Source organism: Rhea americana, unplaced genomic scaffold (genome assembly GCF_003343005.1).
Source record: "Rhea americana isolate MKP2758 unplaced genomic scaffold, rheAme1 scaffold_244, whole genome shotgun sequence".
NCBI classification, from domain to species: domain Eukaryota; kingdom Metazoa; phylum Chordata; class Aves; order Rheiformes; family Rheidae; genus Rhea; species Rhea americana.
In genome coordinates, this window is record NW_028186362.1 from 122,164 (window position 1) to 137,028 (window position 14,865).

General features: G+C 46.4%; 1 long non-coding RNA gene across 2 annotated transcripts; it reads left to right on the forward strand.

The window, feature by feature from the left end:
- The first annotated feature begins 925 nt into the window (after positions 1-925).
- LOC146594905 (uncharacterized) lies at positions 926-10,084 on the forward strand. Of its 2 annotated transcripts, XR_014896060.1 has the most exons (3): positions 926-1,013; positions 5,428-5,663; positions 9,779-10,084. It is a non-coding gene; the product is annotated as an uncharacterized LOC146594905 (long non-coding RNA). The 2 variants fall into 2 exon arrangements; XR_014896059.1 differs by lacking the exon at positions 9,779-10,084 and having other exon boundaries at positions 5,428-5,676.
- The last annotated feature ends 4,781 nt before the right edge of the window (positions 10,085-14,865 follow it).

Here is a 14,865-nt window from a genome sequence, read left to right on the forward strand (position 1 = left end):
GTTTTTGTGCTGCTCTGGATTTATTCTCGCTGCACAACGATTTTTCCTGGAACAGCTTCTGAGCGCTGCCCAAGGTGCCTGGCAGGCGGTCGCTCTCAGTTTGGTTGCCATGCCATGCCATGCTCGGGTGTTGCTGATGCGCCGAGACATTTTCTTCTGAGTGAAGTTGTTCCTGTCCAGCTAGAATTAGCAACCAAGATTTCCAGTGGAGAAACTCCCACRGCCTCGCTTCCCTTTTGACTGCAGTGGTATTTCCAAACTAGCGTAAGAGAAGGGCTCAAACTGGAAAATTTGGAAGGTGCTCTTGCATCCCACGGYGGGCCTGTTTGGACCTTGTTTTTCCATGTGCCGCAGCAGCAGCAGGGCTTGGCTCAGCGGTTATCTCCTCTCCTTAACCTGGCATGCCTCGTGGCTGTAGCCTGAAATAAAAATTAAAATGGCATTTCTGCGGGCAGGGCTGCCAGGGCTCGCGCTGGGGAGAGGCGCCCRCTTTCCCGCGGCAGCCCCTCCAGACCGCTCAGGCCAAAGTCGAACCGGGGTGAAAATATTCGCTCCATCGCAGCCACCGCAGCAGCTCGGGGTGGGGGGCAGCGCCATCGCTTCCGCGTGGGTGGGGGATCYCTTTTTTATTTATCTATTTATTTTCCTTTTGCTAACGCTGCTCACCCAAAYGTAAGCAAGTGACTCGAGTCGTTTCTCCCACGGGCTGGGAAGAAAGCGTGAGCGATGCTGCTCTATTTTTGGCTGCTTGAGACGTCCGGATCTCCTGGTGATGGGGAGCTGATAATTACATAATAAGTCAGACTAAGATTTGCTATTTAAGTCTATCTGGCCTCTTCCTTATCTCAAGTGCTGGACTGGCAGTTCCCGCTCTTAATGCCAGTAATCAAAATAACAGATGTTTTCCTGGAATTCATTACATGAAGTAATAGTCTATTTAATGAGCGTCTCTTCTCCATATGCTCTTCTTCCCCGATCAGCATTTACAGCGCGGCGCTTGTGCAGTGGGCTATGTTAATATTCCCAGATCCCTTGTAACCCAGCAAGCCRAAGGGTGGAGGGAGAAAAAAGAGCGTTAGTAAGGCTGGAAAGGGTGGCTTGCTTTTAAATAGACTCTCATGAGTGTTGTCATTGCCACCACCTTTGAACTGCATTTGGAGCAGCCAAATTTCCTCTCTCCCCTTCCCAGCTGAGGCTGAGCAGGTGGCGAGACTGAAGGCAAAACCGCTTCGCTCAAGGTTCAGTATCTTATGGGGAAGACAAGCTTTAAACAGCCCTGCAGTGACCAATTCCAGCTTCTTGGTCTGAGATGTCCTGGCTGCTTTAACGCTGCAGGCCCAGGATTTGCTGTGGTTGGCTTTGTTATTTGGGGGGTTTCCCCCCATTTCCAGAGTAACCCTGAATGGGGTGAGTTTTTTTTTTTTTTTTTTTTTTTTTTTTTAAGTTCTTTAGGACTGGTTTAAAGGATGTGATATCATGCCTGAAACCCTGACTATATCCCACTGAGCCCCTCTTTCTGTATGCTTCTTTGTGGACGTCTCTCTATCTGCATTATGTAGTTTGCCCCAGTAAAAATGTGGTTTTGGGCTTCTAGGAGCAGCAGGAAGGAGAGCACTGGGGGCAGACAGACCAGCTCATAGCCAGCAGGTGAGGGAAGTTATCCAGGGAAAGGCCACATATGTAAATGCAATTTAAAGTGGTGATACCCTTTGCAAAGTAGAGCCTCTTACTCTTATATATAAACAATACATATATATATATACACATATATATACATATATATAAAAGATAAGTACTCTGCGCTCAAGCACTCAAAGGAAAGGAGCACGTTAAAAGGAGGCAGCAGTTCGCAGTGCCCGGGCGCTCTCCGGTTTCGGGTGCACAGGCTGCAGCCCACCCGGGGAATGGYGTGGGGCTCACCTCGAGCTGTCCCACCGCAGGCGGCTGGGCCGCCGGAGCTGGGTGAGACACCAGAAACRCTCGCTGCGACTTTTCTGCTGTACTGCAATAGGCAAGGGGCAAAGGGGGGGGGTAAGTAGATGAGAGGACTCTCTATTTTTATGCACTGGAGTGAAAGCATTAGGTGTCTGCAGCAATATTTAATCCAAAGGAAAATGAAATTGAATCTGAGTGACATAATGCGAGAGTCTCTGGCCAAGCAGGCTCCCGAGGAGGAGCAACAGGCATCTTTGCCTTCTGAAATCTCATTTTTAAGGTGAATATGCACTGGGACCAAAAGCTTTTGAGTTTGTACTCAGAAGTACAACTTTTGAGTTTGGAGGTGCACTCTTTCCGGGGGAAAGAGGGAGGTTTTGGTGTTTTAAGGCATGAAATCTGTAGATTGTGRAGTGACTGAAGAAGCAAATTTTACTAGTAAGAGCTGAAACTTGGAAAAGTGGCRCAGAACAGGTGAGTCAGTGCAAGGGGGAAGAGGTAACTGCAGAATTAAGGCAGGCACAATGAAAATGCCAATATGCAGGAGAGCTGCTTGACTAAAACAGTCSGTTTCAGCTCTGGAGCCTTTTTTCAGGAGTGCACCTGCCACACGGCAGGTGTCCCCAGTTAGCATCAGGCAGCCAATGCCCCTGTGCATTTTCCCACTTATAAACTGGGGCTGGGGTGGGCTGTCCTGTAGAGGAAGGGTTTGAAATAGCCTTGATTGAGATTTATTTATTTATTTATTTATCTTTTTTTTTTTCTGTAAGAAATAATCCACTGAAAAGCCAGTTACATTTTTAAAGGGTATTTTTCAGTATGAGCAAGATAAGATGTGGCAAGCAAGCAATCCTTCAAATACACTGAAATATGTGGTACACGTTATCACCCATGCGAAATACAGGAGCTCTGCTTTGCGCTGTTTCCCACGCTCCCCTTCCCTCCAGATGTGTACAGCACCGTGAGGCCCTGCATAAACGGCTCTATGGGGTGATGGCACTAATTTCCTAGGGAAAACTCTCAGCATGGATCAGTAGCTGAGCTCCTTTCATGTTGTATGAACTCACCTATAGGGTTTACCCACTGCTTTTATAGAGTGGAGTATAGGAGATACCCAAGAAGCATAGTGGTTTTCAAATTTAGGTAGCTATAAGCTACAGCTAGGGGGTCCAGAACAAGCTTTAAGGACTGTTTCCAGTCTGTCCTATAGCTCTTGGTACTTTATCTCACCTGGACACCAASTATCTACGTCAGCATGCCAAAATGCTTGGTGTTGGCCCAAATGCTTGCTACCAGGTGAAACTAAAATCCCTCTAATTGCTGGTAGCTGCTGCTGACAGCTGAGCTGACTTTCTTCTGCAAAATCGCTGCTGCTGAGACCTGCTGCTGCAAGTGGTGAGAAGCGCAGAGCTGACTCCTGACCAAGTGCTGGCCCAGGGCAGCCGAGGAGAAAATTATCATCAAACTGGTGAAATCCTGTAACTAGCGAAATGGATCTCTCTCGTGCTGTGGCTTTGAAAGGYGACTTGCAGAGTGTATAATAGCAATAATGTGTAAAGAAAGCCAATAATAGGCCAGTAATTATGAGATGTATGGGCAGGTTAAGCTTTCAATTAAGGTGCTCCGTGGTTGTCATGCTTTGTGGTAATGGATGGGCTTTGCTAATGCTGTCTTGCTACTTATGGTGTTACTGCTGCTACTGATGTGTGGTTGTAGTTTTCCCAAGTGAAAAATAGCAAGCATGCTGGCAGTAACAAGGGGGAGGCAAAGAGCAGGTGAAGGAGGGAGAGTAGGAGAGCGTCCTTTCTGCCTTGGGTTAAATATGTCTATTTTATCTGTTACCAAGAGCTACTTGTTCAGTGCAGTAACAAAATAGCAGTCCGGCCAGGATTTGCGGCCACCCACCATGCTGCTGGATGATAAGGGATGAGGTAGCAGCGGGAGCCGCCGTTAAAGTGGTGGGTGTAGAAAAGGCAACTATTAATAATAGATACTCTTTTCTGCATTAATCACCTCCAGAGCCTTTCCTCCCTGGTAGGGACGGCGGCTCTTCGTTAGCTGTGCTCAAAGAGGTACGAGGCAGCTCGTCAAGGGGAAAAACTACGCGCTGACTGAAGAGCGATCAAAAACGTCTATTCARAAATAGACGTTTTAACAGCGGYGCTTGTTATTGCTTTCTCCGTTTCRCRTGCTCTGACTCTCTGGAGAGCCCGTAACTGCTGCACATGCTGCGCCTTAGGTGAGCACAAGCGAAAAAYAGCTGCAATGAAATTGCCGGTCCTGCGCTGTGCTCCTCCTTTCAGTGTAAACTGTCATTCAGGCGTGTTGCCCAAAGAGAAGCAACGTTTCCTGGGGGATTACTGGAGCCCCCTTATTTTCCTTATTTAGCTGGTAAAAATGGAAATGCCGCGGTGAGAGTGCCCCGGCATCCCGTCCGCTGCCTAAAGCTGCGAGATGGAGGAACTGGAGGGCGAAGAGGGAGCTCGGCTTCCCGGGAGAAAGCGGGGCAGCGGTTTCTCGAAAACGTTTGCGCTCCGCTTTAAGTGGATAGTTTGTGTTTCTGCTCTCGTGAAATGCTACTAAAAGAAGGATTTACGTCTTAAAAGCATTTTTTTTCCCCGCTTGGTTTCCGTGTTTTGTCACAAAAGGTAATAGGGGAAATTGTATCTAAGATTTGGCAGTTCTCCCTTTTATTCATTTCATTTTTTGCTATTTTTCAACACTTTCAAAGACATAGCCAAATTTTGGAAAGCTGCAGCATAACAAAGCAGAGTAATGGGAAAGAATCCTTGGACTCTGCCCTGCAGCGGAGCGAAGGGGGCGAGCGAGAGGAAAGAATGCAATAACGCGCTCTGCTTTGATGGAAAAACAAGCAAAGCTGAAAAATCCYTTCGAAGTAAAACGGGTTTTCTGCAGTCTGCCTTTACGCGAAGGTGGAATGAAAGTACAAGCAGTGCAAAAAAAAAACTTTCTGTGACCGGCTTTAGTGCTGGTCCGTGAAACCTCCGTTGCCTTGGAGTCTGATGGAGGGAGGACTGGGAGGCAGCCCGACCGCCTCGYGCAATTCGAGCAGCTGAAATCGGTCACCTGCTTCCATCTCTGCAATATGTTATACGCTTTTGCACCCTCAGCACTGAAAAACAGCTGCAAAATGGCTATTCGCCTAATGGAAAAGAAAATGGAGAACACATGGAGCAGATTAATAAGGAAAAAATTAGGCTGATTTTTTTTTYTCTCTCTCTCTCTCCTTCTGGCATGGTTCCATGTACCTTGATGGAGYTCCTCATGATTTGTGCTGCCATGCAAGCAGTGCTGGGCATGAAACGTATAGCTAGCAGAGCAGGGCTAAGGTAAAGGAATGATGAGTATTTCAAGGGTACAGGACAGCTGGGATAAAAATAAATAAAGAAGGGGAGGGAGGAAGGGGGAAAAATGCRTTTACTAAAATTGCCTCTAAAATACTGTGGGTTTTTTTTTTTCTCTCCCAGTAAGAAAGCAGTGAACAGGTCCCCGTCTGCCCCCTCTGTAATTCGGCAGTAGGATGCCCAGGATGCTTCCTTGGCGGAGTAGGGCCCTGGGCCGCGGAGGAGGGSTGCCTACGTCCGAGGAAAGGTGGCTCCGGGAAGAGAGGCTTCTTGCATCTAAGTGGCAAAGGTACAGAAGTGACGCTGAACTTTGCCGTTGGGTTATTTTGTTGGTACTCGTCAACAAAAACAAATAAAGCAAGTGTAAGTGAAGCCAGCGCTTGACTTACGGGTCGTTGACTCCTGTTGATGTGTAGACGTGGGAGAAGCCAGCCTGGCCGCGCTCTTGGAGGTGGCGGGATTCGGACTGGTTTGTTTCAGCCCCTCTGACCTGGGAAGCAGGCTGGCACCGTAAATAGAAAGCAGTCARGGTATCGTTCCCTGAGTCCCCTTTCCTAGCAGACCTACACTTTACATCAATTCATAAAACTTAATCCACTGGCTCTGACCCTGCAGGAATTAGTTTGGGCATTGGCATTTTTAAATGCATGTGACTGGTCCTGTTTGTTTGGGCATCGGCATGTGAGGATTAGGAGATTTGGGGAAGTGCATTGGTTCTTTCACTCTTTTGTGATCCTCTCCCTTGCTTTGGCTGGGTTTCCACCTTCCCGATGGGGGAGGATGGAAAYGAGACTGTACAACTTCTGATAAACAGCTAAATCTCCTACTTGCCCCTTGACAGGGATCGAGAGGACTCCTGTACAACGGCCTTGCATCTGATTTACTTATTTTTCTTTTTAACTGGCCTTTTTTACTTCATATCATAAAAGGCCTTTACATATTGATGTTGAGMTTTCTATTTCAGCTGAAGAGTCTGACTCCATGTTTTATGCCACACAGTTTTATAGCTGCCTTCCTGGCTCTGYCAGAAAATGCAGTTGTGCACTCACCGCTAAAAGTGACAACTGTTAAGTTCATCTTAGCTGCTTCTCCAAACTAATGAAAAGGGAAGCTACTATTCTTATTCTTGTTATATAACCACAATCAGAGCTTCATCTCTTCTACTGAGCTTTAGCAGAAAGCATTTCTTGCGTTTCCAGTGCTTTCTACCATCAGATATTGCTAGCAAAAGGAGTCARCTTCAACACTGTATGAAATGCTGTATCTAATGCTGTGGTTTGCTCTTTACATTAGTATATCTTCTTGCACAAACATCCTCTAGGAGAATCAGATTTTGAGGGATTTGCAATATTTACCAGCTGTGCCGGCAAAGGACTTTRACCTTCATGAGAAGGTGTAATTTAAGGGCCTGGAAGGAGCTTCTTGCTTATCTGGGTCTTGGGACAGCATTGTCCTCACCATCTCTAAATTAAACATACAAAAATAGGTCACTCTCTTCACATGCTACCGTACCTTTTGCTGTTTCCATCGGTGTAATCTATACCGCTCATGATTCCAATAGGTGCTTCCCAGCAAGCAATACCATCATGCCAGCCCTCCTTCTCAGGCTTGGCATCTTCATGGGCTTYGGTCCTGCTGGGCAAGTGGCAAGCCTGTAATCAGCGGCTTCTGTGTGCCCCACCAGCAGATGCAAGTCCCTTGGAGGTCAGCCTCCTTCCCACTGCCTTCACAGCAGGGAAGTGTTCCCCTAAGCAATTAATCTTCATTTACATAGCTGTGGAAAAGGGATGTCAGCTAGGCAAGGTACAAGGTCCACTCTTCTGGAGCCTGTAAAATCACAGGACTTTGAAGCTAAGTAGCAATGTGGAGAACAAACTGGGAAAGCCCCATCTGCACCTTTCTGCAGGTACCTTGGGCATGACAAAGCCTTCATGGTGCAGACCCTTGTGCAGCGCTTTATAAGCACTTTGCTGTGATTTGGAAAAACACTAGGTGTCATCAGTGAGGTGAGTTTTATTTTTTTTTTCAGCAGTAACATCTGCATTTTATAATGCACAGTAATGCTGCTGATAGAGTAGTTGACCATGATCTTCATGCGTTTTTATAAGAAAGCTAGGAAGATTTTCTGAAATCCCTGTCCCAGACAAGTCTAGCCAAGAGTTCAGGTTGGCCAGTAAAAACCATGTCGGGATTAGGTTTGTTTTGTAAGTGCATAGAAGGCTATTTTTAAAAGCCTACTTTTGTAGAAAACGAAAACATTATTAAAATACCAAGTGAAATAGAGTTTTTCCTTTATTTGTTTTGTTAGTTATCCATCAAGTCTTGAGCCTTTCTTATTCTGTTCTCTGTGATTCTTTCTCCTTTCTGCACCAATATCTCCCCCTTGCAGTACTGTGTCCCTAAAATGAAATAGGAATTGCCTTGTTGTGCAGGACGGCTGGTTTTGAGCATTCGGATGTGACCAGCAGTGCGCCTGCACTGCTCAGCCCCCAGGTCCGAGATGAACTTTCTGTCCTCAGAGAGGGCAGGGAAGTTGCAAAAAGACTGAGATTTTTTTAAGAAGGGAACAGAGACACATTCCTCTGCAAAGAATTGAAGCTGCCCCAACAACTTTCAAAGAAGTTCGAATTCCTCAGGCAAGAAAATTCTTCTTTCACCACTGCTCTGACTTCACTGTCCCCTGCTGAGTCYTCCAAAGCTCAGAGAAGAAAAAGGGTTTTGTTATTTTTAGCACAAGAAGGAGGTCCTCTCCCCCCACCGCATGAGAGGATCCTTTTTCCTTTTCCTTTCCCTCCTGGTCATCCCTGGTGCTAAGAGCACAAGGATGGGGGTGGTAGCCAGAGATAGACATAGTTCCCTTCCCTCCTCCACCCCAAGAGTAATTTTATCTACCTTCTGCTGCTTTCTCCAGATGTGCATACTAAAAGAAGGGTTTYTTTCAGTACTCTCTAGGTAGTTATGATTTTTTTTTCCTTTTTGGTTAGCCACTCTGAGCTGCTAGGAATGAGCAAGTTTCATCTGTTTGTGTTTAGGGATTAAACCCACCAGACCCTTAATCCTTAATTAAATTTGTGCAGRTGTCAGCTGTGGTGGCACTAGAGATTTCCAAATCTTGGCACCCATGCAGTCTAGTCATAACTCTGGTTCAAAAAGCTGTGTAACATCACATTTCTTAAAACAGCATGACGGTCTCTGGGCTAGAAGAAATCCCTTCTGCCTCCCTGGCCTTCTCGGCTGTATCACAAGCCCTGCTGTATATTAGGAGTGCGCCTCAAGTGATAGCATTTATAAAGCTAAATCAACCTAAATCAGGTCTCAACGGAGTCTAGTAAGTAAATGTACTGCCTAGGCCAGTTTCCCTTAGCTGACAGGCACAAATCTTGGTTTAAATATATTCTTCCTGTCTAATCCACGAAAAAGTGAAGAGTCATTCAGGAAATTGCAGTGCACAAGGAATTAGCTGTAAGTAAAGGAGATGGCAGCATCCATGGGAGTAGATGCCGAAACGCTGTAAATAAAAACTGGCAAAACAAAGCTTAGAGATTTGCAAATGATAAAATAGCTTTCTAAGACAGCTTTCTGTTATGGTTCAGTGTAGAAACAGTTTTGGGGTTGATCTTGTTAGGAAAAGGACATCTACGTCGAACAGCATTGCTTGATGTAGAAATCATAGAAATCATGGAATGGTAAGGTTGGAAGAGACCTCTGGAGATCATCTAGTCCAACCCTCCATATAGGTTAGCTATACTCCGTGCAGGGATTGAACCCATGACCTTGGCATTAGCAGCACCACGCTCTAACATGTGATCCTGTGCATCCCTCTGCAGTCAGAACCTGTTTTCTGGAGTCGTTTCTCAACTAGAAAGGTTTTTAAACAGCAATTTTTCATTGCATCTGACAGCRAAGAAGCAAAGTTTTTCCACAGTCCACTTCTCTTCCCGTGCATGAATGACCAGCTGGCAGCTCTCAGCAGCCTGTGCCATCCTCGGGCATGACTTGGAAACATCTATCAATAGACTCTCCAAAATGCCAGAAGAGTTCTGGGTCTGGGAGAAGGCCATACATATATCCCAGGGCACCCACTCTGGTCTCTTTCATCTCCTCTTCCCACTCTAAGTCTTAAAAGGAAAAGGTAAAGTGAGGAATGTAGTTTTCAAGATGACTGCAACAAAACACTTACATAACTTTGGGAGAAGGTCAATGTTTCTGGAGAAGGAGAGATTGCAAAAAAACACGCTTCAGTGTTTCCATTTTGTCCTTTGTGGTAGAGCTGGCCATTTCTTCAGTCTTTTGCCTATATTTCTTTCCCTGATTCAGCTCTCAAAGCCATCATTAACAGTGTGCCTCACAAACCAGTCTTAAAAAAGAGATTCCCCACCCAAAATTCATTGTGCACATAAACATTAGCGCATGCCTTTTCTCAGTTACTCTTTCCCCTCTAAATTTAGCTGACGTAAACKCTCCTTTTTCATTTCTAGTGCTTTGGCTCTCTTTCCACCTGCAGTGCTGACCGTTGCCTCCAACTCCGGTGTCCCAGTGGAGGCCCCAGGATGCTGGAGTGAATCCAGCAAATTCACCTGCAGTCCTGGTGATCTCTCGTCCTCCACCATGGCCAGCACTCTCCTGCCAGGCTCTGTTTCTCTGACTGTTGTTTGCTTTGCCATCTTCAGCCTCTCTCTCTTCCCCCCGTGTTGTTTCTTTATAGTAAAGTAACTTCCTTTAGTATTAAAAAAGGCYAAAAGCCCTATACCAAGGTCTGCCTCCCTTCTAGCCATTTTTCTAGTAAACAATCCCTGCTTTTAAAGTAAGAAGTCATTGGTAYTCAGCCCTTCTCCGTCGCTCCTCCATTCTCGCTGAGATAGGATGGTGCTGTTTCTTTACTTGTAGCTGTACTCAGCTGCGCGTGGGAAGAAAGCAGTTTGCTACCTTTAAAGCTGTTTGAGACCCACCTATGAGGAATAGCTATGGGAAAGGGGAATGAGAAAAGGGAGGCTTTTGTTCCATCCTTTTTTTTCCCTCCATCCTCTTGCTCACCCTGGGAGAACCTGGGGCTGGGGGGGGCAAGACCTCAGGAAGGCCCTCGGGAAGTTCAGGCTGCGGAGCAACATCTCATGGCAGGGTTAGTCCGTGCTGGTTACCACCTACACCGTCCCCTTTAAACCTTAAAAGGAATAGTTTTTTTCCTTGCTTTTAGCATAAGCCTCAGGGGGTTATGGGTGTATGGCATGGTGATGTGACCTAAGCATGCCTTTGAGTGGAACTGAAAGCTGACAGCAAGCAAGCAAACAAATACTGTTTACAGAGATTTTTTTTTTTTTTTTTTTTTTGGAAGCGTGGAGATCCTTCAGCTATCTTTCCATTAAACTCCTTTCCTCACTTGGATAGACTATTATTAGCACAAAGGTACAGAGTCTTCTGCACTCGTTACAGAAGGGCTGCTAATAAATCTTGTTCAGTTCCTTGCRTGCCAACATCATTTCTCATTAGAGTAATTTCATTATTGCCCTGGTGGCTGTTGACTGCATCTCTGGCAGTGTGAAGTGGGTGTAAAACGCTGCTCTCCTGATATGCTATCGTTTTGCATTCCCTGTGTGGATGTGTCCAAATGAACGTGCAAACCAGCAAATGGAGAATCCCACCCCCTGCCTACACACGGTCTTAGATCAAGAATCAAAACTACCTCCAGCGTCTATATAAATAGAATTGCATATAAAATCCCGACAATGTTAGCTTGCACAAATTGTGTACGCCAATCATTCTAAAAATTCTTTCCAAGCAAGCAAATCCTCCATAAATCTAAGAGATAATCAAATACAATGTCTTGTGGTCACTTTACACCTTCAGTGACCCYGTCAAAGCATGCTAGGGCTTTGCCAAAATCCATGACTCTGTTTGCAAACTTTAGCTGTTCCAGACAGTTGTGCACCTGATGCAATGTTACTTTATTAAAATTATTGCTTATGTTAGTTCCTTCTTTTTATTTAGCCAGGGTCAAACTAGGTTTCCAGCCAATGGAATAAAACTTAATATGAAGAAAGGTTACTACTGTARTGATGCATCTTTTATCCTGTCCTCAACTACAGAAATTGATACTTCCCAAAGATCGGGGGAAGAGGGGAAAAGTCGTAAAGTAATAAATTATTCCCAATATTTAAATGCTACATGGATTATGCTCAATATTACGAGTTTTTAAGACAAAATACACGCATAAAACTATTCAAGGCCATTTCCTTCTGAAAATAGCTGTCCTCCAAAACTGATGAACACGTATAAAGAGTAAGTGTGTATTTATTAGTCCTGTTAAGGGATACAATAGGTTCTAGTTTTATGGAGGTTTTTGCTGAAGCATACAGAACCTTACAAGGCATTTGCCAGACTTTTTGTCTCCAGCTTAACAATTACTATTCACCGCCGTACAACCGCAAGGGAAGTTGCAAGACTGTGTGAAAAGAGGCAGCCCCCGGTTTGCTCCTGGAGAACGAGCCCACGTCCCAGCCGGCGGTAAGCACCGACTCTTCGCTGGTCTCGGCAGATGAACCAAAATGTTCAGCAGAGAGCTCTCTAAGGCAGGAGGGACCAAATCACGGTGCGCTGGCTGCACCCGGGCRTCAAGAGGTTGGCCGGAGATCCCTAACGCTGCGGGCTGAACTCAAGCTGCTACAGCATCTATACTTAAGTTTAGACTTCTTTTTCAGGAGTTGGCAGTGGGGATCTAACCGCGCTCCAGCGGGTAGAGATGTCACGATACGTTTTCTCAAAGCTTGATTTATCCCACAGCAAGACTCGTTGTGTTTCGAGGACTTGTTCACCACTTTCCCACACTGCTCGTGTTTTCATAAACAGCTCCAACACCATCTTAAAATTAACATGGTTCACTTCTTCCAGCTACCCTGAAGTTTCTTCCAAATTTCAGGCCCCTGATCACTGCACGGCTTCTAATTCCCAGTCTTAATTTATTCCAGTCTTCCTCTCAGTTGAGAACAACCCCCTAATTATTTATCATCAAAATAAATAAAKAAAGAAAGAAGCGATAAATATATTACCTATCTGCATTAACAGTGTCTACAGTTTCATGCAACAGTTTCAGTTTCAAAACTTACCCTAAGTTCCCACCACCTGAGACTTCTCTTTTTAAAACTGTTGCAAAGACTTGTCCGTTTCTTTGACCTTTCCTGACTGGGCGTTTCTTAGGGTTTTTTTTTTCCACAGTCATCCCCATTTCCTGCAGTTTAATTAATAGCTTCCCATGTAGTACCGTATCTGATGCTTTCCAGAAGCGCAGAGGGATCACACCTGCTTCGTTTGCATGGCCTTGCAGCTCAGCTCTCCTGTCTGGGCGAGCTGTGAAGCTTGTCCTACARCACCTGTCCTCAGCAAACATATTAAATCTTGTACTATTTTTCACTCACGTCCATCTCCTGCTCCTTTGTATCAAAAGCTGCGTACCTCTGGGCTCGCGTATAGCTGTTCAGCTGCATTTKCTCTTTTCCACCCGATTTTACGGACACCTCCTCGGATGACAGCTCGACATCCCCACCTGCTAGAGATGCCCGTGGTTTTGCGTGACCTCGGATCCGCGTGCCCGTCTCGCCCAGGGCCGCTTCAGCCTAAGCAAGCGGTCGCAGCGGCGGGCGACGTCCCCGGCCGGGGGGGACCTGCCGCAGCCCGGGAGGCCGAGGCGCCTTGGGCAGGGGTCGAGGCGCTCCCGATGCAGCCGTTCTCCAGGAAACGCCTCGCGACGTCGCAGAAGGTGCCAGCTGCGCAGATGGGCTGCCCGAAAAGTCAAAGAAAGATCAGCGAGGCCTCTGTTTTCTTGCAACCAGCTCCTCTCATCCTTTTCCCTCCCCCCTCCCTAAATGCAGCAGTTTTGAGATGATAGTTTTGAGTAGGCTGCTCTTAGCACAGATTCGGGCTTGTTTATAGGAAGTGTTTTATGATACATATCTATTGCATGCACAATATGTTATTTTTCTTCCATCTATGAGTTTTTACCTCTGCCCTTCCTGTCAGCCAAACAGAGATAACTGGGTCTGGACTTTTAAATTTTATGAGTGGAGAGGGAAGGCAGAGGGGGAAGAAGCAGCAAACTGTTTTGTAAAAAGCTTCTGGGCTAGAGCCATGCTTTTGTTTGGGAAAAAAAAAAAAACCCAAAATGTCGCTATGGACCCGATGACTGTTAGTGTTAAAAGTAACATGATGATGGTGAATCGGTGAGTGGGCCCAAGTTATAGGTCATACACAAGCATTGAGGCGTTAGAGCACTTGCTGAGCCCTGCGTCAGCCCTACCCTGCCCGCAAAAGCGAAGTGAAGCTCTTCCCGTAGCTGCTTGCGCTGCCCCGGCTTGTGCGGATCCTGCAGCCGCGAGGCCAGCGAGGTCCGCGGGCTACGGGGCTGCTGCGGGGCTGCAAGCCGTATGAGGTAATACCAAAATATCCCATTCACTGCCGGGGACCCCAGCCTTGGCCCTTGTCCAGCCGCGCTGCAAACTTGTAAAACCGATGGATCGGTTTCCCAAGGGTCYTTATTACCGAGAGCTCTTTGACTCCTCAGCAACTGCAACTGCCCTGTAAAATATTTGGAGCATCCAAGATGGTTAAAATAAGCTTATGGTTAGTGTTCCCTGGGGGCTTGGGCCCATCTTCTTTTCCCGGCATCTCCTTTCTGTCGTACTCAGCACAGGACAGTTGCATGCAAGCCTCTTAGGGATGATCTCTGTCAACAGGAGGAAGCCACTTTTGAAAGAAATTTAGTGCCACTGCTCCCTCAGCRGCAGAAAACGCCGCTTAGCCATCGTGATAAATGCATGCAAGTGCATTCCAGGTTGGTCTGCTGTACCTCGGACTCTGGGCTGATTTGGATCTGGTGCCAAAGCGCTTATTTGCCAGCATGAATTTGTGCTTAATTGAGTTTCAAACATAATTCTGGCAAAAAGGATGAGTTCAGCTTTATAGGACTCTGTTAGTTTGACTTTTTTTTTAATTGTATAAAATCCAAGCCTCTGTGTACCTCATGTCTCTAARCTCTTCTGCTTTGCTGTCCATGTCCCTCCCTGTAGCACAGGCAATGGACTGCAGACTGAAGCAATCGTCTGTTTTGCAGAGCACAGACCAGATTTGATAGATATGTTGCCTTTACATACGGGAGACAATATTCGTTTTATACAAAAATGGGTTGCTTTTAGTGTAGTTTTGGACCTCTCGTTCCCGGCATCCCTGGCTGCCCTCTTAACACATCATCAACCCTGCTCTCCGCCGCTGTCTTCGCACTGGGGACAGGTAAGGTGACGGCTCCCCGTGTCCTTGCGTTAGCCACCTCCTTCCAGGGGTTGGGCACGCCGGCTGAAGGCCCAGAAACCTCCTGCAGCAGGTGGATGTCCAAATTCCTCCTCGGCAAGCTGGGGCAGGCATGACGGCAGGGGCTCCAGCTTGCACCCAGTGCCCCCACCACCCTGCGTTCGCCAACATTTTCCAGCTCTAAAACATTCTAGCAGCTCTCTGCTTTTGTATTTTCAGACCGGAGATGAGTTTAGAGGCAATGGGTGTTGGCTTTTCTCTCTTCTCCTCC